Below are 24,396 nucleotides of genomic sequence, written 5' to 3' on the forward strand. Positions count from 1 at the left end.
GTGTCCCCTCGGCTTCACCTTCACAATTTCACATTAAATGACCGCGGGTGCACTCCTTCTCTAGGCGCGGGTGCGGTCCTTCTTGTACTCAAAACTCTAATTTCTCATGCCTTTTCTCCCCTCATTGCATATCATGCATTCTTATATCTTTGAGTATCATATTAATGAAGACTAATGAATCTCAAGCCCCATATCATGCATACTCATATCTTCCGAGTATTTCGTCAATGAAGACTAATAAATCTCGAGCCTTACATTTCTCCCCCTCTAAGAAATGATTTCGTCCTCGAAATCGCAGGCAATCTATCATATGATACATGTAAAGTAATATAATCAAAACTGAAGAATCACTTACATCATGTAAATAACTCGGGATGTTTCTGTCTCATATCTTCTTCTGTCTCCCAAGTCGCTTCTTCGATGCCATGACGACTCCATTGGACTTTCACTAGTGGAATATTCTTCGTTCTGAGCTTCTTTTCTTTCCGATCCAGAATCTGTATCGGTTGTTCAACATAACTCAATGTTTGATCAAGCTCGGCTTCGTTAGGGTGAATAACATGAGAAATATCTGGCATATATCTATGTAACATCGATACATGAAAAACGTCATGTATCCCGGATAGAGAAGGAGGAAGAGCAAGTCGATATGCTCGATCGCCAATCTTCTCAAGAATTTCGTAAGGACCGATGTATCTCGGAGACAACTTCCCGCGTTTGCCAAATCTGACAACGCCTCTGAAAGGGGAGATCTTCAGGAATACTCTGTCTCCTGCTTCAAATACCAACGGTCTACGTCTGACATTGGCGTATTTGGCTTGCCTATCTTGTGCCGTCTTCATTCTTTTCTGAATGATCTTCACCTTCTCAATCATCTCACGTATCATATCAGGCCCAAGTTCTGGTACCTCAGATACATCATCCCAGTACAACGGAGATCTGCACTTCTTGCCATACAAAGCTTCAAATAGTGCCATCTCGATACTCGTCTGATAGCTGTTGTTGTACGAGAATTCACATAATGGCAGTGAATCTTGCCAACTAGTACCAAAATCTAGCACTACAGCTCTAAACATGTCCTCTAAAGTCTGGATAGTCCGTTCTGACTGTCCGTCTGTCTGAGGATGATATGCAGTACTCAGGTGTAATGACGTACGCAAAGCCTGCTGCAGGCTGTGCCAAAAGTATGAAGTGAATCGTGAATCACGATCTGATATGATAGACTTCGGCACACCATGCAATCTGACAACCTCTTTGACATACAAATCTGCCATCTGATCGTGTCGGAATGTCATTCTGTAGGGAATAGAGCATGCTGATTTGGTTAATCTGTCAATAATAACCCAAATCGCGTCACAGCCTCGGGATGAACGAGGTAACTTCGTCACGAAATCCATGGAAATGTGATCCCATTTCCATTCTGGAATAGACAAACTCTGAAGTAAACCTCCGAGCTTCTTTCTTTCAGCCTTCACCTGTTGGCAATTTAAGCACTTAGACACATATTCTGCGATATCTGTCTTCATCTGTTTCCACCAGAATTGTGTCTTCAAATTGTTGTACATTTTACGGCCTCCAGGATGAATGCTAAACCGACTACAATGCGCTTCTGACAATATCTGTTGTTTCAAATCTGAAACATCTGGCACTACAAGACGGTTATTCACGTATAACACATGATCACGTACATGATATTCGGATATATGGCCTGATCTGACCATATCAATCGATTTCTGGACATTTGGATCAATTCTCTATGCTTCTTTGATCCTCATAATCAAGTCTGGCTCAACTTGAATCGAAGCAAGTCGTAGTGGTCTACTCTCTGTATCAAATATCAATCCAGACAAACAGCAATCTTCAACTAAACTCGAAACACCTATCGTCGATAAGGATAAAGCACAAACCTTTTTTACTCAAGGCGTCTGCTGCTGCATTTGACTTCCCTGGATAGTATTTGATTTCACAATCAAAGTGTTTCAACAAATCAAGCCATCTGCGCTGTCTCATGTTCAATTCTGACTGAGAAAACAGGTATTTCAGGCTCTTGTGATCGGAGTAGATCTCAAATTTCTCGCCATAAAGATAATGACGCCAAATCTTTAATGCAAATACGATAGCCGCCAATTCAAGATCATGAATTGGGTATCGAGTCTCGTGTGGCTTCAGCTGTCTCGAGGCGTATGCGATCACATGACCTCGCTGCATAAGAACACACCCCAGCCCTCTGTGAGATGCATCACAATATACAACGAAATCGCCAGTACCTGAAGGAGTCATCAAGACAGGTGCACTGGTCAGCCTCTTCTTCAACTCTAGAAATCTAGACTCGCAATCTTCAGACCACACGAATGGTGTATTCTTCTGTGTCAATTGGGTAATCGGCTTCTTAATACTGAAGAAATCTTTGATGAATCGTCGATAGTACCCTGCTAGACCCATGAAACTGCGTATCTCTGGCACAGAAATCGGTCTCGGCCAACTGATAACAGCTTCAACTTTACTCGGATCCACATAAATACCGTCTACAGATATGATATGACCCAAGAAGACCACCTGTCTAAGCCAAAACTCACATTTTGACAGCTTAGCATATAATCTTTCAGTTCTCAGTGTTTGCAACACCATTCTCAAATGATTGGAATGCTCATTCAAATTCTTTGAATATACCAAAATGTCATCAATAAAAACAATCACAAACTCATCCAAATATCTCTGAAAGATGCGGTTCATCAAACTCATAAACACCGCTGGAGCATTCGTTAAACCAAAAGGCATGACAATAAATTCGTAATGTCCATACCTGGTTCGGAATGTTGTCTTCGGTATATCAACATCTCGAACTCTGAGTTGGTGATATCTCGATCGCAAATAAATCTTGGAATAAATAGAGGATCCCTGCAACTGATCAAATAAGTCGTCGATTCTAGGCAAAGGATATTTGTTCTTTATCGTTGCCTTGTTCAATTGCCTGTAATCTATACACAATCTCATAGAATCGTCTTTCTTTCGCACAAATAGCACTGGAGCGCCCCAAGGAGATACACTAGGTCTGATATATCCCTTGGCTAGAAGATCTTCTAACTGTGCTTTCAGTTCTTTCAGCTCTATCGGTGCCATCCTATACGAAGCTCTCGAAATAGGAACGGTACCTGGAATAAGATCTATGCTGAAATCAACCTCTCGGGCTGGAGATAATCCTGGAATCTCGTCAGGAAATACATCTGCAAACTCACGTACTACTGGCAAATATGCCAATGCTGGGCTCGATTTTTGTAGATCTACAGAATAAACAAGGAACCCTTCTGCTCCTTTCTGCAACAATCTACTCATAGTCAGAGCAGATACTAAGGGAATCCGAGATCTGGAACCTTACCGTAGAATTTCCACTCTTCTGTCAGTTCAGGTCTGAATCTGACAATCTTGTGGAAGCAATCCACGGTAGCTCTGTACTTAGTCAACATGTCAATCCCGACAATGCAATCAAAATCAGATAAACCAAGCACAACACAGTCCAAATCAATTTCATGCCCCTCAAACTGTAGTATACAGTGTCTAACTGAAGTCACAGATATAAGACCACTTCCCAACGGAGAAGAAATAGATACTACAGTAGACATTGACTCGACAGGCAAGGAAATGCAACAATGCAAAACGTTCTGATATAAATGTATGTGATGCACCTGAATCTATCAACACATATGCAGGATAACCGCAAAGAAAACAGTTACCTGCAATCACGTCGTCTGGCGCATCCTGTGCCTGCTCCTCTATCAATGCAAACACCTGAGCCTGTTGTCTAGGAGGTTGGCTCACTGTCTGGCCACCTCTAGCTCTAGTCTGGGACTGTGGGGGCGTGGGCTGGAAGGAATGGACAGACAAAGCTTGCCTCTCGGGTTGAGCTACCGAAGCTGATGACCCTGCACTCTGAAATCTCTGGGCACCTTTTTGGGGACAAATTCTGGCGAAGTGTCCCGGCTATCTGCAATAGGTACATCTGCCCATCACTCCCTAACACTGCTCAGTGGCATGCCTACCACCACAAGAACTGCAATAGACACCTGTATAATCGGTACTCTGGCCAGGACCTCTCTGTCTTGACCCGCTGGAGCTCGACGAACTGCTCCCCGCTCTCTTAAACTGCTTACCCTTAGCTTTCAAAAACTCCTTCTTGCCACTACTGCTTCCACTATCAAATCGAGGAGGAGGTAGTGGAAACTGTACGGCGGGCGGTGGCGGTCTCTGACCCTGAACACTATATGAAGCTCCTCGCTGCCTAATCAAGCCAGCCTCTGCTCCCTTCGCTCGGTTCAGTGCCTCAGAAAAAGTGTTGGGTCGCCCCGTGTTCACTAAGGTGAAGATATCTGGATTCAAACCATTTATGAACTGATCGGCAACTGCCTCATCATTCCCTGCTACATGTGGTGCAAATCGAAGCAAGGAAGAAAATTTGGAAACATACTCCTCTATGTTTCACTGGCCCTGTCTCAAGTTGGCGAACTCTGCCCCTTTGTCTTTTCGGTATGATATTGGAAAGAAACGTTGGTAAAATTCATCTTTAAAAACTTTCCAAGTAATATCAATACCTCGATGTTCTAGGGCTCGTTTCGCCGTTAGCCACCAGCTCTTGGCCACTTCTTGCAATTGATGTCCAACCAGCTTCACTCGACGTTCATCTGAATAGGCAAGTGATTCAAATAACATTTCTATATCATCCAGCCAGCTTTCGCAATCCGCTGCATTCTCAGTGACTTTCAAGGTCGGGGGTCGGAACGACTGAAACCGCTTTAACAGAGTCTCCATCGGAGTATCGGTTACGTCCATCTGAGTACCGGACGTACTCCCCTGTTCTGGCACTTGTCCTGCAGCTGGTTGCGGTATCCTTCTAGGCGGCATATCTGGTTATCAAACAGGTGAGTACAGAAGCTATACAAGCTGTCTCAGCCCTCCTCTGATCATATACCTCTGATCCAGAATCGGTTCTGATTCAGTCTTGGCAATTATTTGCTGTAAATCAACTCAGATATAATACAACACATAATAAGGAAAGCAATAAATCATGCTAGCACATCAAAAGCAAGGAAGATGACTCAATCTACCCCGCTCATTCTATTCTATCTCAATCTACAGAACCTACTGCTCTGATACCACTTGTTGTGGGGACCCGGGCTCTAACTCAATTCTGTCTGGGATTAAATGGATATGTGAGAAAATGTGGGTCAAATTTTCGCTTTTTAACATTAAATCAAATGTTAATACTAAGCATAAGGTCTTTACTTATTCTTTCTTTATTAAATTACAACACACATAATGTACCAACATAATAAACGTGTCTTGTTCTAATACATCAATCTGACTAGTGCTTAATACAAAATACCAAAACACAAGTAGTCCAAGTCTAATAAAAGCCACTAGTCATCTTCTGCGCCCGTAGTCACCACGCTATCTCGAACTCATCTCTGTCGTGACCCAGATCCGGCCCCACCTGTTGTTATGCACACATACAGACATAACAACAGCCGGAAACTCCAGTGAGAACAAATCCCAGTATAAAACATGTATACATGCATATGCATAATAAAATCATAAAGCACAATCTCATGCATGTAACATAAATCATAGGTTCCAGTCTATGAAACCAATCTATAAAAACATGCATTGCAAATCAACTCATGTCTTGACTCAACTCGACTCTACTCTAGGGATCCCGGGGTGAATAAGACGTCACTGTCTGTTACCTACCCTCCCAATCGGGGTAACTGTACGTCTTACTTCTAGACTTCGGTCGTGTCTGTATCGAACATCTACAATCGGAGGAAGTCTGCTCCTACGGGTCGATACACTGAACGTCTAGTTTGACAAATCTGTCAATGACTCTCCTATCTCAATGCTTGAATATAAATCTATAGACAAAGCATGATCATATCAAGGATTTGATTATAAATCTATAAACAAATCCAAATCATATCAAAAGATACAATAACAAATCTAGTATGTGATTTTGTAGGGAAACTACAATCAAATCTGATTCGAGTCGTATCTTTCCCACAATCACATGAATTATACCTTCTTGTAGTACAGTCTGTCGTAGTCGAAGTCTCGATATCAAAATCATCAATACAATCTGAAATGGCAATCACCAATGTACATTCTATCAATCTCTCAATCAATTCAATACATATAGGACTTGATATTCAATCTGAATAACATTCGACGGCATATCGGCGTAATTTCTCGATACCGATCAACTCAAATCTCAACATATCTCAACAATTCATAAACATCATCATAAGCATATGATAGTACCCAAAATCTGCATATTTAACTCTAAACATGCTGGGATTTCATATCAATAGCGTAACATATCCGTTCTTTGGTTCGTTTACAATTCTACGCTCCTCATAATCATGGGAACACATAATACAAATCAAACTTGAGTTTCTCCAACACATAAATTTCGAACCATGCTGAAAATGAACCAAACTTACCTCCTCTTATAGCCTATGATGCAAGGAACAAGAATCTAAGCTTGGATTAAACTATGAATGAGTGAATCTTACCCAATCAATTGATAAAGTGGAGAAGAATTCTTAGAATCCTTATTCTCTCTTGTTTTCAGCTGCTGGAAATGATACAAATGACGACTCAGCACAATTATATATATATACCATGCCATGTGTCAACTTAAGAAGCAAAGGTGGCTTTCTCGCATGCAGCACCGCGGGTGCGCTCGTGCTTCGGTAATCCTTCATTTTCCAAATTTTTAACGACCGCGGGTGCGGTCCCATCCTTACCACGGGTGCGGTGTTGCTTCGGTAAAATTTGCCAACTTTCTATCCATGCACCGCGGGTGCGGTGGTTCTTGGACCGCGGGTGCGGTCTTGCTTCGAATAAAATTTCCTACCCTACTGGACATCGACCGCGGGTGCGGTCCTTCTAGCACCGCGGGTGCGGTGTCCCCTCGGCTTCACCTTCACAAATTCACATTTAATGACCGCGGGTGCACTCCTTCTCTAGGCGTGGGTGCGGTCCTTCTTGTACTCAAAACTCTAATTTCTCATGCCTTTTCTCCCCTCATTACATGTCATGCATTCTTATATCTTTTAGTATCATATTAATGAAGACTAATGAATCTCAAGCCCCATATCATGCATACTCATATCTTCCGAGTATTTCGTCAATGAAGACTAATAAATCTCGAGCCTTACAAAACATGAGATCATGTTATGGGTCACTTGCTTTGAAACAAGTCTCTAAGCAAAATGATGAAGTTTATGTATGTTCATGTATGTACAAGTATGCAAGCATGTTTACGAAAATTTCAAGTTATGGCACGTCTATGTATGTATGTAAGTTCAAGCTTTTAATCACATGTAAAAATTCCAGTATGTATGATATATTTTAACGTCACATGTGATTTTATTACGTAATACTTGCTACTCCCAGTTTATACGTGTTGAGTCTTTAGACTCACTAGATTTGATCGATGCAGGTGAGGATGACTTCGAGGAGACAAGGGGTGGAGACCAAGGAGCTGGTTTGGACTGAGCAGGAGGCTAAACCCGATGACCGCTGACCCGATGATAGCTGAAGGATGGATTAAGTCCATAGAAGTAATCTTCAATTTCTTGGAGCTGACAGACGTAGACCGGGCCAGTGTGCCACTTTCCTTCTGTCAGGGGACGCGGACTATGGTGGGATACTGCGTCGGTATCAGTCAATTTGGAGACGTTGACTTGGAATGGCTTTAAAGGAGGTATTCTACTCCAAATACTTCACTGAAGAAGTACGGTCCAGACTGTCCATGGAATTCATGACATTGCGTCAGGGGGATAGCAGCGTTGTGGAGTTTGTGAGGAAGTTCGAAAGGGGGTGTCACTTTATGCCCTTGATAGCTAATGATGCCCAGGGGAAGCTAAGGCATTTTCATGGATGGGTTGCGGCCGATCTTGCGCCGTGATGTCAGGGTTGTTGGTCCGACTACCTATGCCGTGGCAGTCTCTAGAGCCTTGGCGAAAGTGCAGGACCAGAGAGATATCGAGGTTGATAGGCAAGGAAAGAGGCCCTATCAGGCACCACAGCAGTAGCAGTAGCGACCTCAGTTTAAGAGGTCATTCCGGCATCCAAGGAAGAGGCCCTATCAGGGACCACCGAAAGGCAAGGGCCCTGTTCCACAGCAGAAAGCTCCTCAGAGGCCGGGAGAATACCCGGTGTGCCCGAAGTGCAATCGCTAGCACCCGGAACTGTGTTTGTATAGGTCGGGAAAGTGTTTCAAGTGCGGAGCCAGTGACCACATGTTAAAGGAGTGTCCACAGTGGAGGCAGCCAACTCAGGGCAGAGTGTTCGCCATGCATACACAGGAGGCGAACCCAGACACTACACTGTTGACGGGTAACTTATTTAATTCCGTACAATATTAAATTTTTGCCTTGCATGTTTATTTGAATTGGGATTATTAGGATGTTAGATGGAATTTTTGGTGCCTTTTGTTGCAAAAGACTACTATTAGAAATTTGGGATATAAGTTGCGTGGTGCTAACATCTCTCAGGAAATATTTTCATCAAGAGATTAGCCACGAAGGCCCTAATAGAATCAGGAGACACCCACTCGTTCATTTCAGAGACATTTGCTAGTCACCTGGACGTCACGTCTATTGGACTCGACGTGTGCTATTCAGTGACAGTCCCATCAGGGGAAGAATTATCAGCTACTAGCGTGGTCAGAAACATCGATCTCGAGCTACAGGGCCATCTAGTGTATGCAGATTTGAATGTGTTGCCAATGTCCGGAATTCGATATTATCTTGGGTATGGACTGGCGGACGAAGAACATTTTTGTGATTGATTTTCAGAAAATGTCAGTATCGGTTAGGCCGTCGGGCATTGAACAGTTTCTCTTCGAGCCAGCTAGGTGGAGAAGTTTCCCGCGCATGATCTCTTGCATGCAGGCGTGGAGACTTATGCACAAGGGTTGTCAGGCCTTCTTGGCCAGCATTATTTCCGTACCTGACGTACTCACTACGTCAGTATCAGATGTGGCAGTAGTCAGAGACTTCCCAGATGTCTTTCCTGATGACGTCACAGGTCTTCCACCAGAGAGAGAGGTGGAGTGTGCGATTGATCTCATGTCAGGCACAGTGCCAATCTCTAAGGCATCATACCGATTGGCTCCAACTGAGATGTTAGAGCTCAAGCAGCAGTTACAGGAGCTGCTGGACAAGGTATTCATTCGCCCTAGTTTCTCACCATGGGGCGCACCAGTGCTCTTTGTGAAAAAGAAATATGGGAGCATGAGGCTGTATATCGGTTATCGAGAATTGAACAAGGTAACAATCAAGAATAAATACCCATTACCTAGGATCGAGTACTTGTTCGATCAGTTACAGGGAGATACAGTGTTTTCAAAGAGAGATCTTCGATCAGGGTATCATCAGCTGAAAGTAAAAGAAGCAGATGTTCACAAGACAACTTTTAGAGCCAGATATGGGCATTACGAGTTCTTGGTGAAGCCGTTTGGACTGACGAATGCTCCAACAATTTTCATGGACCTCATGAACCGAATATTCCAGCCCTACTTAGATCAGTTTGTCATAGTGTTTAAGAGCCGCGAGGAGCTACTGTCAGCACTTGAGCACAGTTCTAGAAACCTTGCAGAGCCTCAAGTTATTTGCGAAGTTAAGTAAGTGTGAATTTTTGTTGGAGAAGATAGCATTTTGGGTCATATAATTTCTAACAGTGGCACTGAAGTGGATCCAGCTAAGGTAGCAGCCGTTAAGGAATAGGTTGAGCCGAAAAATGCATCAGAAATCCGCAGTTTCTGGGTTTAGCCGGTTACTACCGTAATTTTATTCATGGAATTTCGTCAATAGCAGTGCCGCTCACTTCACTGACTAAGAAGAATGCTAAGTTTGCTTGGAGCGATGAATGTCAGAAAAGCTTCGATACTTTGAGGCAAACTCTTACTTCAGTGCCAGTTTTAGCCATGCCAGCAGGGCAAGGAGATTTGTGCTATACACTGATGCATCTAAGCTTGGTTTAGGCACAGTCTTGATGCAGTAGGGTCGGGTAATAGCTTATGCTTCCAGGCAGTTGAAGGTGCACGAGAAAAATTACCCGACTCACAATCTGGAATTAGCCGTTGTTGTCGTTACGTTGAAGATTTGGAGACACTACTTGTATGGCGAGAAGTGTCAGATATTCACTGATCACAAGAGTCTCAAGTATTTCTTCATCCAGAAAGAACTGAATATGAGACAGAGACGGTGGTTGGAGTTACTGAAAGACTACGACTGCGAAATTAGTTACCACCCGGGGAAAGCTAATGTTGTCACAGACGCTTTGAGCAGAAAAGTCGCCGTTGTAGCACAATTGTCAGTGCAGAGACCTCTTCAGTCTGAGATTTATAGGTTTGGTTTAGAAGTTTATCGCAAGGACAGAGCTCTGAGCCTGTATAATCTGACAGTTCAATCTTCCTTGCTAGACCGTATTCGTGCGGGCCAGCCTTCAGACGAGCAGTTGCAAAAATGGAGTCTGAAGGATGAAGCCAAGGGCAGTGTACTCTACACAGTGTCAGATGGTATGGTCAGATATAGATGTAGAATGTGGGTGCCTAGTGTTGATTTGATAAGAGAGGATATTCTGTTAGAGGCACATGCATCTCCGTATTCAATCCACCCAGGAGGTACTAAGATGTACAAAGACTTGCAGGTTTTGTATTGGTGGCCAGGGATGAAGCGAGACATCCGCAGGATTGTGTCTGAATGCGTCACTTGTCAGCGGGTGAAGGCAGAGCATCAGAGGCCAGCAGGAATGCTTAAGCCACTACCCATCCCAGAGTGGAAATGGGAGAATATCACCATAGACTTTGTAGTTGGTTTACCAAAGTCAGTCAGAGGATTTAATGCTATTTGGGTTATAGTGGATCGACTAACTAAGTTGGCACACTTCTTGCCAGTGAAGACGACTTTCTCCATGAAGCAGTATGCGCAGCTCTATATTAGGGAGATAGTTCGATTGCACGGGATCCCAGTTTCAATTGTGTCCGACAGGGATCCGAGGTTTACATCGTCCTTTTGGAAGAGCTTACATGCAACCATGGGGACGAAGTTACTATTCAGTACAGCTTTTCATCCGCAGACAGATGGCCAGCCGGAGCGAGTGACTAAGATTCAGGAGGATTTATTGCGAGCCTTTATGATCGATTTCGATGGGACTTTGGAATCTAAGCTACCTCTAGTGGAGTTTACCTACAACAATAGTTTTCAATCATCCATTGGTATGGCTGCCTACGAGGCATTGTATGGGAGGAAGTGCAGATCTCCGATTCACTGGGATGAGGTCGGTGAGAGAGCAGAATTTGGCCCAGAGTTAGTTCAGCAGACTGCAAATGTGGTGGTCAAGATCCGAGACAGGATGAAGACTGTCCAAAGTCGTCAGAAAAGTTATGCTGATAAGAGAAAGAGAGATTTCGAGTTTGCCGTAGGTGATCACGTTTTTGTAAAGATAGCACCCATGAAGGGTGTGATGAAATTTGGGAAGAGAGGCAAACTTAGTCTGAGGTTTATCGGACCGTTTGAGATTCTTGACAGAGTTGGGACACTAGCTTATCATGTTGCCCTCCCGCCGAATTTGGCCGGAGTATACAATGTTTTCCACGTCTCAATGCTGAGGAAGTACCTAGCTAATCCTTTGCACGTGTTGAGCTATGAACCGTTACAGTTGTCTCCAGACCTATCATATGAGGAAAGACCCATCCAAATCCTAGACCGATAGGAGCGGAGACTTCGGAACAAAGTGACCAAGTTGGTCAAAGTCCGGTGGCTAAATCAATCAGTAGAGGAGGCCACTTGGGAAGCCGAAGCAGACATGGGAATTCGCTACCGGAGTTGTTCGGGAAGATTTAATTTAGAGGACGGAATTTATATAAGTGGTGGAGGAACTGTAGTGCCCAAATTCAGTACACGTATAATCCATGCATTTATTTAATTATTGAAACATTTATTTAATTTTAAAATTAGTCTTAGTGGTGCATGATTTATTTAAATACATTATTTTAAATTAATTATGTTTATGTAATGCACGTTAAAAATATTTTCTCGAGTTTCATGATTCAGGAGATTATTCGAGACGGGATCGAGGAAAATATTTGCGATGATTTTTGGCAAAAATTTTAATGTGGTATTTTATTTTAAGTCAAGGTTATTTTAATTCATTTATTAAGCTCTAGCATTTTACAAGCCTAATTTAATTATTAGGTGAATTTAAGATTTTCTTTTAAAACCTTTAAAAAAATTTCGATTGTGTATTTTGAATTTTTAAAGTGGGTTAGCATTTTATTAGTATTTAAACTAGCAATTTAGTATCAATTTAATTAGCATTTTATTAGCATGATAATTTTTGTAATTAAGCAAAACATTTCCCTAATTACCTAGCAAAACTCACACACACACCCACACATACACTAGAAACCTATAGTGCGCACACACACACACACACACACACCTTTTCCTTCAGAATTTTATTATTTTTGAGAAGAGAAAACCTAGGGTTCTTCCTGATAAAGAAGCCGCCCCTTCCTCTGATTATTTCCAGCGAGTTTTCGTCATTTTTGTTGCAAGAAAATAGTGCCACGATCGTACCGGATCAAGCCTCGCTTCCTTCCCGCTTCGGTATCGTCGTTTCGGTAACGTTAAAGATTTAAAGGCACATATATTCTGTTATTTTGGTATCGATCTCTTTATATTATGCTTTGTGTTATTATTTATGCGTAAAAAAACATGTGTGATGTGTAGAAGTTTGAGCAATGAGGTTTGGATAAATTATGAAATAGTTTTTGGATCAGAAATCACGTTTTCACTGTCTTTTCAAAAACTGAGATATTTCGGTCGTGATTTTGTGAAAACTTTCAACAAGAAAATTGTATAAATTTTTGATACCTTCGATTTGATATTAAATTCGAAATATCTGGATAATAATTGAGTGAGTTATGATTTTTTTCGTGGGACTGCTCAAACTGCGTTTCTGAAAAATTATGTTATTGTTGTATTCTTGAAGTTTTGTTGTTACAGGCTTCGTTGGGAATCGACGGGTGATCGTTGCTGCATATAGGTATGTTTAGTATGATGTTGGGTTGGTATTTGGTATGCCGGTTAGTGTCGATAGGCAATAGAATTCATTAGAAGTCGTAGAAAATAATTTGGTGTCAAATTCCATGTTTTGAGTTGTATTGCGTCGTAGGTCAGATATCGTCGTGTCGAGGTGTTCGTACAAATGGTGTCAATGTGATAGCAAACTAGGATGGGTCTCGAGGTGTCGGTTCATAGTCCGTACAATTGAGCTTAGAGCGTAGCAGCACCTGTACAGAAATTTCGTGGGTTTTCTCCTACCACAGCTACACGGACCCCCACATGGACCCTTACACGGGGCTCGTGCCCTTGTTTCTTCCGAATGTTTTTTTCAAATTCAACACGGACCCTTAGACGGACCCTGACACGGGGTCCGTATCCTCCCTTTCCTTCGAGTATACCGATACAGTACCTACACGGACCCGGACCCGGACCCGGACCCGGACCGGAGGGGTGCACGGGGTCCGTGTACTCTAGTCTGTGGGGTAATATTTTAGAGATCGATTGGGATGTCACGTCATGGTTTAGTACGATGTTGAAGAGAGGTCAAATCCCGAGTGATCTAGAATGTCATTAGCTATTTAATTACTTCGGTGGTGAGTACGAGTACCTACGTCTAAGACATGCAAGTTTATTATTTAAATTCATGTTAGTATGTGCAGCAGCGGCCCCATGTGAGATCCAATGAATCCCTCAACGCCAAGTAAGTTTGTTCGACGTGCAAAGAAAATATTTTTATGTTTTTGAGGTATGCTAAATGTCTTGTGACCAAATTTATATATGGGATTAGAAAGCGGTGAAACATGACCAGGGACCAATCCACCCCGTTAAAGCATGAACGGGTTTAGATCAGGAATGGAAAGCTTTAAAGCATGAACGGAGACCAATCCACCCGTTAAAGCATGAATGGGGATCTCATGTATGTGGCAACGGATTTTTCCCTGTCAGCCCTAGTACTGTTGTTTAGTCTGATCATGCGATTATGTTATAGGTCACTTGCTTTGAAACATGCATCTACGCAAAATGATGAAAGTTTATGTATGTTCATGTATGTATGCAAGCATGTTTACGAAAAGTTTCAAGTTATGGCACATTTATGTATGTATGTATGTATGTAAGTTCAAGCTTTTAATCACATGTCAAAGTTCCAGTATGTATGATCTATTTTAAAGTCGGATGTGATTTTATTACGTAATACTTGCTACTCCCAGTTTATACGTGTTGAGTCTTTAGACTCACTAGACTTGATCGATGCAGGTGAGGATGACTTCGAAGAGACAAGGGGTGGGGACAAAGGAGATGGCTTGGACTGAGCGGGAGGCTAACCCAGAGGACCGCCATGTTTCAAGTTTTATGAATTTTTAAAATATTTTGAGGTATGTTACCGGTTATGAGATTTCAAGCAAATATTTTGCTGAACTTTACTTTGAGATCTTTGTTACAATGGTTGTGGGTCGAACGGTTTACCTTATCAAAATTTTTAAGGTTTACTTCTTATTTAAGAAAATTTTTAATTTTTTCCGCAAATTTTAAGTAGTAAAAAGTACGGTACGTTACACTTCTGGAGGGAGTCACAGTTTGAGTTGAGGTTTAGTAGTTGTTTCTCAGTATATATGTATATGTATCTATATACCAGGGCATGTCCTGAGGATATGAGTTTGTTTGTATTTAGTTGGTTTTGATTATGTGTGGGCATATTTTATGATGTGAGATGAAATATTATTTTTAGTATTCAAATAATATGTTTTGGGCTCATTGTAAAGAAAATTTAAACTCGTTTTCCACTGTAATTAAATAACCCTAATCAAATTGCATTGTAATCACGATTAGAAGTTAAGGGCCCCACAGATATAGCTAGTTTTGGGTTCACATTTCCATGTGATTCAGAATAGCATTAATTCTTATTCAGGATTACCCTATTTAACCTCATTCTTTTCATCGACTTCTTGATCAAGAATGTCAAAACTCATTTCGGATTGCACTTATCGGATCATGGTAAAAACTTCTAGTAGCATCACCTCATTTTCCCCTATGTATCACTGATAGTGCCTGCAGGAACCTTAAGTTATGGTTAACATATAGTATGATCCCTTCGACTCATATATCCCAATCGAATTTGCAACCATTGGTACATCAAGAATTGTACGTGAATTCGATAACTATGTGATGTATCTTTGAGTACTATTAATGACATGATATGTGAAACTAAGAAAACACATTTCTTGCTTTGGTCAGAGACTCTTTGCATGTTAATTCATCAGACTACATAGGATATCTTCACCCGTAACCAAACAGTGAATCCCCGACTATAATTCATTTGCTCCTACATAGATAATCCACACTGGAGTTGGTAAACAGATCAAAGTGCATGCTAGTACATAGATCATCTACATTGTCCCGAGTCAAAGGACCAATGGTGTACAATCATAACCATGAGTTATTCCACTCGATAAGTGAGAACCATTTGGATAGTCCAAGGAAAGGTTGTTCAGTGAATCATCAAATGATCACCCATATGTATGAATGGATATCTCCACACCTCTTACTAATTAAACGTGATGTTTACATCATAGATGCTAGTCTCGAGGTCTAGTGACCTTTGTCCTTCTTTTAGACAGACGATTCTACTAGGAGCATGTTTAGAATATATGGTACAATTCCTAATAAGCTTCACGATCTTACGTTGTGAGACGTATCTCATGGTACCTATTATATATTTAAGGACTTTATCTATGCAGCTTGCATGAATATAAAGATAAAATATATGTAATAATTGGATAAAAGAAAAGAATATTATTAAAATAAAGATCGTTTTTACATTAAAGTTAATAAAGCTCAAGCCATAAGTTACTCGTTAGATACCTATTCTAACAAGCATATCATTCACACTTTGCCACCGAAAAAGTGTAGGAATTGTCAACCAAGTTTTCTTCAAGATTAAAGTTTTTGTCGTTAAATGATTTATATATGTATTTTCCAACAACTTCTGTTGGTCACACATGCGGAAACTTGAGATAATAAATATAAAAATAAAGAATAAATTGGACACCGAGATTTACGTGGAAAAATTCTAAAATTATTAGTAATAAAAACCATGGGTAAGATGAATATAATTCCACTATAATATTTTATAGTGCATAACACTCACCGTGTTTCCAAAGAGAACACACTCTCTTAATACGCGAGAACAAAACACCTCACAAATATTATAGAACTAAGCACTCATACGCTATAAGATGAAGAAAAACTCGAAAAAGTGATGATTTCAGAATGAGGGGGGAGCTCTATTTATAGAGCCCCTTGTTCGTGTGAAGACGCATATAAAAACGCGTTATTTCCTTCTGAATTTTCCTGCGGCTTATTTTGACAATCATATGTCCACTAAATGAATGCATTTATTGCCTTAACTGTTGACGTTTTCCAACCTTACAATTAATTGCAACATTTCTCTCACTAGGAGATTTGATTGAGAATCAAACACATCTCCACAAATCCTTTCAATCTTGCCATCACCTATTGCTTATGATTCTGCTAGGCCACTTAAAGATCTACAACACTCAAACTGTGTTCACTAGCTTAGTCAGAAAATAAGCTATGTTATCTTTTGAATGGATCTTTTGCATATCGACACTTCCTTCTTCTATTACTTCTCGAACAAAATGAAATTGAACTCCAATGTGTTTTGTCTTGGAATGAAAAGCTGGATTCCTTGCGAGTCACAAGAAATTTGACCTTCGTTCGTCTTATTTTTGAAAGGGATCGATTTAGGTGACCGAAATGCACAACGGAAGCTCAAAATATTTCGATTTTTACATTAAAAATTCGGCCACCTTGTGTACTAGTGTAGCATATACAAAAATCTCAACTTTCAAGCATAGGGTGTTGAGAAATTACCTATCAATCACAAAGATTGATTTTATGGCTCCAACTAAGGTGTAAACACCTTAGCTCTTGAAAGGAATGGCAATCTACAAGCTTCCTCCTCCTTGAATCTTTCCTTCAAATTAGGCCCACCACCAACTAGGTAGATCCCCTTTTATTTTGCACTAGAAAAATAAAAGGATTTATCTTTGAGAAGTGTGATGTTCCTCAACAAATTGAAGAACAAAATTGAAGAAAATATGGAGGAGAGAACAATGGGAAGTTTCGGCCATCTCACTTGGAGGGAGAGAGGAGAATGAATTAATTTTTCATGTCTTGGTGTTGCAAAAAGCAAAAGTGAAAAAGTTGCATGCCATGCAATTTTTTATTCAAAAGTATTCTCCAACTCTCCACCTCCCAAGCATGCAATGTAAGTGGGCTTTTAATATTTACAAAGCCCATGGACTTTATTTAAATGTCTCAAACCCATTTGAGACCATTTACTAATTACTTGATTTTACTCAAGCCCACTAGTTTAATAATTATTTTATTATTGGGCTCTACAAGACCCAATATGATTTAATTAATCCAACACTTAAATTAATTTAATTATTTGGACTCTACTAGGCCCACTAGTGTTAAATTAATTCAACACTTGAATTAATTTAATTTAGTCCATAATAATGTTTATGAAAATCACAATTTTCAAATACATTATTCACTTGGCCAAATTTTAATTTAGGAACACTTCCATAAATTAAAATTTACATTTCTCTCATAGAAGTCATACTTCCATTTTTCTTTACACTTATAAACTCATTTATAAGTCGTTCAACACATTGAACTATTTTCTCCTTTATAGAAGTCATACTTCTAATTTTCTTTACGCTTATAAACTCCTTTATAAGCCGTTCAACACATTGAACTATTTTTACTTCTCAACGGGATCTAGAAAGCTAGTACTTGTGTGGCCCTCAATGGTTCATTGATACAACTAGCCGTGGGTTCACATCTCTATGTGATTCGGACTAAACATGTCCTTATATGAGCATACCCCAATTGCTCCATTCTTATTTATCAACACCTTGATAATAAGAACGTCAGAACTCAAGTCTGATAGTACCCAACCAATCATGTTAAACGCCTAGCATCATCGCTTACATGATTCCCTAGGTATCAGATGATAGTGCTTGCAAGAACCATTCTATTATGGTTAGCGTACTGTACGGTCCCTTCAACTCATATATCCCGATCGATTCGACAACCATTGGTTTATCGAGAGTTGTCAATGAATCGATACTATGTGTCATGTCGTAGTTGCATCGATGGTGTAATCTATAAAATCCTTTCATAATTACCACCATACTCTGGCCAGAGATTTCGACCTACATACACATGATAACACATAGGATATCCATACCCGAAGGTAAGCGGTGAATCCCTGACTACAATGCATCGACTCCTATGTGTTTCGACAGAACACCCAACCTTGCCACCTAATGACCCCATGAGAGTCGGTAAACAAGTCAAAGTGTAATTCTAGCACATAGAGTCTCAATGTTGTCCCGGGTCATAAGGACTAATTCTGTACAACCATAAACTAGGACATTTCCACTCGATAAGTGAGAACCACTTGGAAAGTCCTTTTATGGAGGGTTGTTCAGTGCACTCTACAAGGAGCACCTATCTGCATGTTCGGACATCACAATGTCCCCTACCAATGAAACATGGTACTCACATCGCAGATACTAGTCTCTAACTCTAGCGGCCTATATCCTTCTTAGTGGCGGCTGAATCGACTAGGAACCGTTTAGAATATACAGTATTACAAATATGAGTTTCATGATACTCATCATATGAGCATCTCATATTCTTTCTACTATTTGTATATTCAAGGGCTTTATCTATGCAACTAGCATGGGTATACAGATAAAGATGTGCCAAAGTAATAATTTCAAATATTATTAAAATAAAGATTGCTTATACATAGAGTTTCATTGTGAACACTCGGCCAACACTTGGCTCGACGGGCACCTACTCTAACAATTTTCACCTGAAATATAGTACTTTCTGAATTCGGTGTGCCTTTATCTCCCTTTAGTTTATCTTTCTCGAAGATAACTATAAAGGCCTTTAATTTGGTGTTTTAAAATTTGCGGAAAAATTAAAAATTTTCTTTTTAAATAATTAAAATGTCTCGTTCATAAAATAAACTGATAAATAAAGTTTAATGTTTGAAATAGCAGCGGAAGAAATTATTGTTTTTCAAAATAACAATTTGAAATAATCCAAAAACGATAAAAATGTTTGATCATAAAATGATAAATGCTGAAAATGAGGTCCTCGGGTTCCACTACTGCCGACCCAAGCTAGCTCACTCGTTCCCGCCCTCGGTCCCGACATCATCAATACCTACAACAATCAATTCTAGTGAGTCTAAAGACTCAACATGCATATATCGTACATAAAAAGTAAATAAATAATAAAATCACATGCAAAGTGAAAATATCATGTCGTGAGGCATAACGTAAAATATCGTGTCATGAATAATTATAATACGTGCATAACTGAACTAAAAAAAATCATAAGTAAAAATTTTTGCTCCGTAGAGCACTGTCATAAAATAACATGTCGTAGTTTTGCTGTTGAGATTATGTTATATGTAAGTGGCCCCATGAACTGCACTGAACTGAACCGGTAAGTGACCACCGGATGAAGTAATGAGCGTCTGATAAGACTAATGCCACAGTATACTGGGTGGAACAGATTTGAACGGTAAGTGACCACCGGGATGAACTGAACTGAACCGGTAAGTGACCACCGGGTGAAGTGATAATCCCATGACATTGAAGTGGCCACAAGCAATATCGCATAAATCTCAAAAACGAATATTTTTATATTTTTATGCACGTAAAATAATTAATCACTTAATTAAATATCCTGTAATAATTTTACCACATGGATTTGATCGTTTCTAGGCTCGCTGTGACCTAAATCTCACATGAAAAATATGAAAATGGTTTAACTTGACCAAACTTTGTAATTGACTCCAAAAACGAGACAATTACGCCCTATGACTTAGTATTTAATCATGACTCCGTGCCAACCCGAACCAACACCGAACCATCATTTAGTCATGATTAAAATACACCTAAAATGATGAAATAATGCTCCGAAAATTACAATACTTGAAATTTTGGTGAATGGAGGCCAAAACATGAAACGCTCTTTCGAGAGTCACTTTGGCACATTGCACCGTAAATTCTCGTACGACCTCTAAACTGATCCGAATCACGAACGGCCAAAAACATTACCTTCCTAACTCGATGAGATACTGTCCAGTCCAAGGCCATAGGCTAAAAGCCAACCAAGAACCCGAAATTCACCTCTGCACCACAGCGCACTTGCTGTAAAAAATACAGCAGCGTGCGTGAGCGTTTCCTTGCATCATTTGCGAGGCTAATGGCCATTGGGGCTTGAACCACTGACCAGAACCTCTTACCAACATCATAAGGAATTGTTTGAACCATAGCTAAGGGCCCTAGGCTATCCACAATTCGAACCATACCCGAAACATGCCATACATCCCACCCGAACACTCAACCTGCGCGTGGGATGTTGTTGTGGTTCTCGCTGTCATGGATCCTTACAGTGGCCATTTGATTGACCATGGCATGATCTAGACATCAAGGGTATGGTATGAACCGTGGCTAAGGGCTATAGAGCCAACAAAGATCCACACCAACACCACAAACCGAACTACACATGCTGTAAAAAGTGAAGGGGCCGAAGGGGGGGGGGGGGCCTGTTCTTGTTTCTTTTATTTGAAAACCGATTCCACCATGGACCAAGCCTCGAAAGGGCGACTTGGTCACGTCTTATACATCACAAGGAGATATTATAACCATGGCTATAGCCCTTAGGGTAGACAAGATCAGATCCATCTCCCTTGTCAACAAGAACGGCATTTTCGAACTCAAGAATGGCTTATTGGATGGGTTGCTGTATTTCTAAGTTCCCAGCGTACATGGGGCGTGAACGAATGGCCTGATATGAACCTAACATGTCCTATAACATTTCTAGATGCAGCCTTGGGAGTCTGGACACGAGCCGAACCCTGAACCATCATAAACAACAGAAACGTGAAGCACAAGGGAATAAAAAAATCTGTGCAGAATTTGACAAAAGTTGCTGTCCATATTTCGGTTTTTCATGGTTCATGCTCACATGTTGGTTTATAAAAATATAAATACAACTTGATTGAAGAGCAAGGGATAGTATATGCATGCCTGGATATTTTGTTTTTGAAAGAAAAACAAACGAGTGACGATGCGGCGCGGAGGAGGAGTGCCCTTTGCTTATTTGTTTTTCTAAATTTTCTCTCTTCTTTTCTCTAACTTTTCTCACGGTTTTTTCCTCACAATATTCACTCTGAAAGTTTCTCTGAATTTTGGTGGTGAGGGGAGGGAAAAAGGTTAGTAGAAGTGAATGGAAATTGCAAGATAGGTGGGAGATAAAAAGGTAAAACAAATCTTGTTTTCTTTGAATTTGCTTGGAGATAGAAAGGATATGATATCAAGAGATTTTTGAGGAATATTGGAGAGGTGAGTGGCCGATTATTTGCTAGATAAAAACCAAGGAAGGGATATTATATTGGAGAGGTGAGTGTCCGATTATTTGCTAGATAAAACCAAGGTAGGGATATTTCTTAATTACTAATTATTGGTGAATAAAAGGAAATGGATATCATACCAAGGAAAATATTAGGGAAAAGAATCAAGGGTGAGTTGTTTAAACAAATTTAAATCATTTAAAATAGGGGATGGCCGATTTTTATAAATAAAGTAGGGTAGGGAAATTGCTTAAATATTAATTATTGAAGATTAAGTGTGATAGAATTAACTCCCAAGAAAATGGATAAGGAAAGATATTAAATAATTGGATTGATAACTATTTTTATATTAAATAAAGAGTGCCGAAAATCTTAAGAAAGATAAAGGGAAAATATTTCTTAATTATTGAATTTTAAATCTCTAGTGTTTTATCTACCCATTAAATATTTTAAGGAATTAAGAAATTAAATATTGAACTATATATACTACTTAACTCAACTTATTTAAATAATTCTTTACACCTTCTTTTATATTAAATTAACTTATTATTTATCTTAAATAAATTTTAGGAATGTTTTCTTAATATTAAAATTTATTTCTTTACTCCAACTCCAGTCCGGCCTCACTTATTTAATTGAAAAGATATCAACTAAACTACTGCATGAAATAAATAAGTTTATAGAAAAGAATTTAAATACTCATGCAATAGAAATCATTTTAATTTAAATATTAGAATTATGCATGGCTTATACGTAGTCTAATTTATGGGTTCTACAACCCTTCCTCCCTTAAAAGAAATTTCGTCCTCGAAATTAAAACTTACTGAATAACTCGGGATAATGACTCCTCATCTCTGGCTCAGACTCCCACGTAGCTTCCTCCTCAGAATGGTTAAGTCATTTGACTTTCACTCGCTTAACTAGCTTGTTCCGAAGCCTCTTCTCCTGTCTGTCTAAGATCTGCACTGGTCTCTCCTCCTAAGACAGGTTCGGAGTAAGTTGCAACGGCTCGAAATTCAAGACATGCGAAGGATTTTCCATGTACTTCCTCAGCATAGAGACGTGGAACACATTATGTACTCCGGCCAGATTCGGCGGAAGAGCAACACGATAAACTAGCGTCCCAACTCTGTCGAGGATCTCAAATGGTCCAATGAATCTCGGACTGAGCTTCCCTTTCTTCCCAAATCGCATGACACCTTTCATAGGTGCTATCTTCACAAAGACATGGTCGCCGACGGCAAACTCTAGATCTCTCCTCCTCCGATCGCATAACTGTTCTGTCGACTCTGAGCACTCCTATCCTATCACGGATCTTGACTACTACATCAGCATCCTGCTGAATAATTTCTGGTCCCAACTCTGCTCTCTCCCCTACTTCATCCCAATGAACAGGAGACCTACACTTACGGCCATACAGTGCTTCAAACGGAGCCATACCTATAGATGACTCGAAACTGTTGTTATAGGTGAACTCCACTAATGGTAAGTTCGACTCCCAACTCCTAAGAAGTCAATAACACAAGCACGGAGAAGATCCTCCAAAATCTGAATGACTCGCTCTGACTGACCATCTGTCTGTGGGAGGAATGCTGTGCTAAACAATAACTTCGTACCCATGGTCGAATGTAAACTTTTCCAAAATAAGGAAGTGAATCTAGGATCTCTGTCAGACATGATCGAAACTGGAATACTATGCAGTCGGACTATCTCTCGGATATACAACTCTGCATACTGAATCATGGTGAAAGTCGTCTTAATAGGCAAGAAGTGAGCTGATTTGGTAATACGATCTACAATCACCCAGACGGCGGGCAACTCTAGATCATGGGTAGGGTAATTATTCTCATGAGTTTTCAGCGGTCAAGAAGCATATGCTATCACCTTCCCATGCTGCATCAACACTGCGCCTAAACCGAGCTTCGAAGAATCGGTATATAGAACAAACTCACCGGGCCCCGACGGAATGGCCAAAACTAGTGCTGAGATAAGAGCTTGCTTCAAAGTATCGAAGCTCTTCTGACATTCATCGCTCCACACAAATTTTACATTCTTCCTGGTCAATGATGTGAGTGGAATGGCAATAGAGGAGAATCCCTTATGAACTTCCGATAATATCTTGCTAGCCCAAGAAAACTGCGGATCTCTGATGCATTCTACGGCACAACCCAATATCTGACTGCTGCAACCTTCGCTGGGTCGACCTCAATACCGCTGCTAGAAACATATGGCCTAGGAATGCCACCTTCTCTAACTAGAATTCTCACTTACTAAACTTTGCAAATAACTTATGCTTCTGCAAGGTCTGCAAAACTATGGTTAGATGTCTGCTGTGATCCTCTCAATTCTTGGAGTAGACGAGAATGTCGTCTATGAATACTATCACAAACTGATCAAGATACGGCTGAAATACACGATTCATGAGATCCATTAAGATCGCTGGCGCATTCGTCAAACCGAACGGAATCACAAGGAACTCGTAGTGGCATAACGAGTCCTGAAAGCAGTCTTGGAAACATCAGTATCTTTCACCCTCAACTGTTGATATCCTGAACGCAGATCAATCTTGGAGAAAATTGAAGCTCCCTGCAACTGGTCAAATAAGTCATCAATCCGCGGAAGTGGATGCTTGTTCTTCACTGTCACCCTGTTCAACTCCCGGTAATCAATGCAAAGCCTCATAGAGCCATCCTTCTTTTCACAAACAAGACTGGCGCGCCCCATGGGGAAAAACTCGAGCGAATGAACTCCTTGTCAAGAAGTTCATGAATCTGCTTTTTAAGTTCTGCCATCTCTGTC

The sequence above is a fragment of the Primulina eburnea genome, chromosome 11, assembly GCF_022965805.1.
Source record: "Primulina eburnea isolate SZY01 chromosome 11, ASM2296580v1, whole genome shotgun sequence".
Classification (NCBI taxonomy): Eukaryota; Viridiplantae; Streptophyta; class Magnoliopsida; order Lamiales; family Gesneriaceae; genus Primulina; species Primulina eburnea.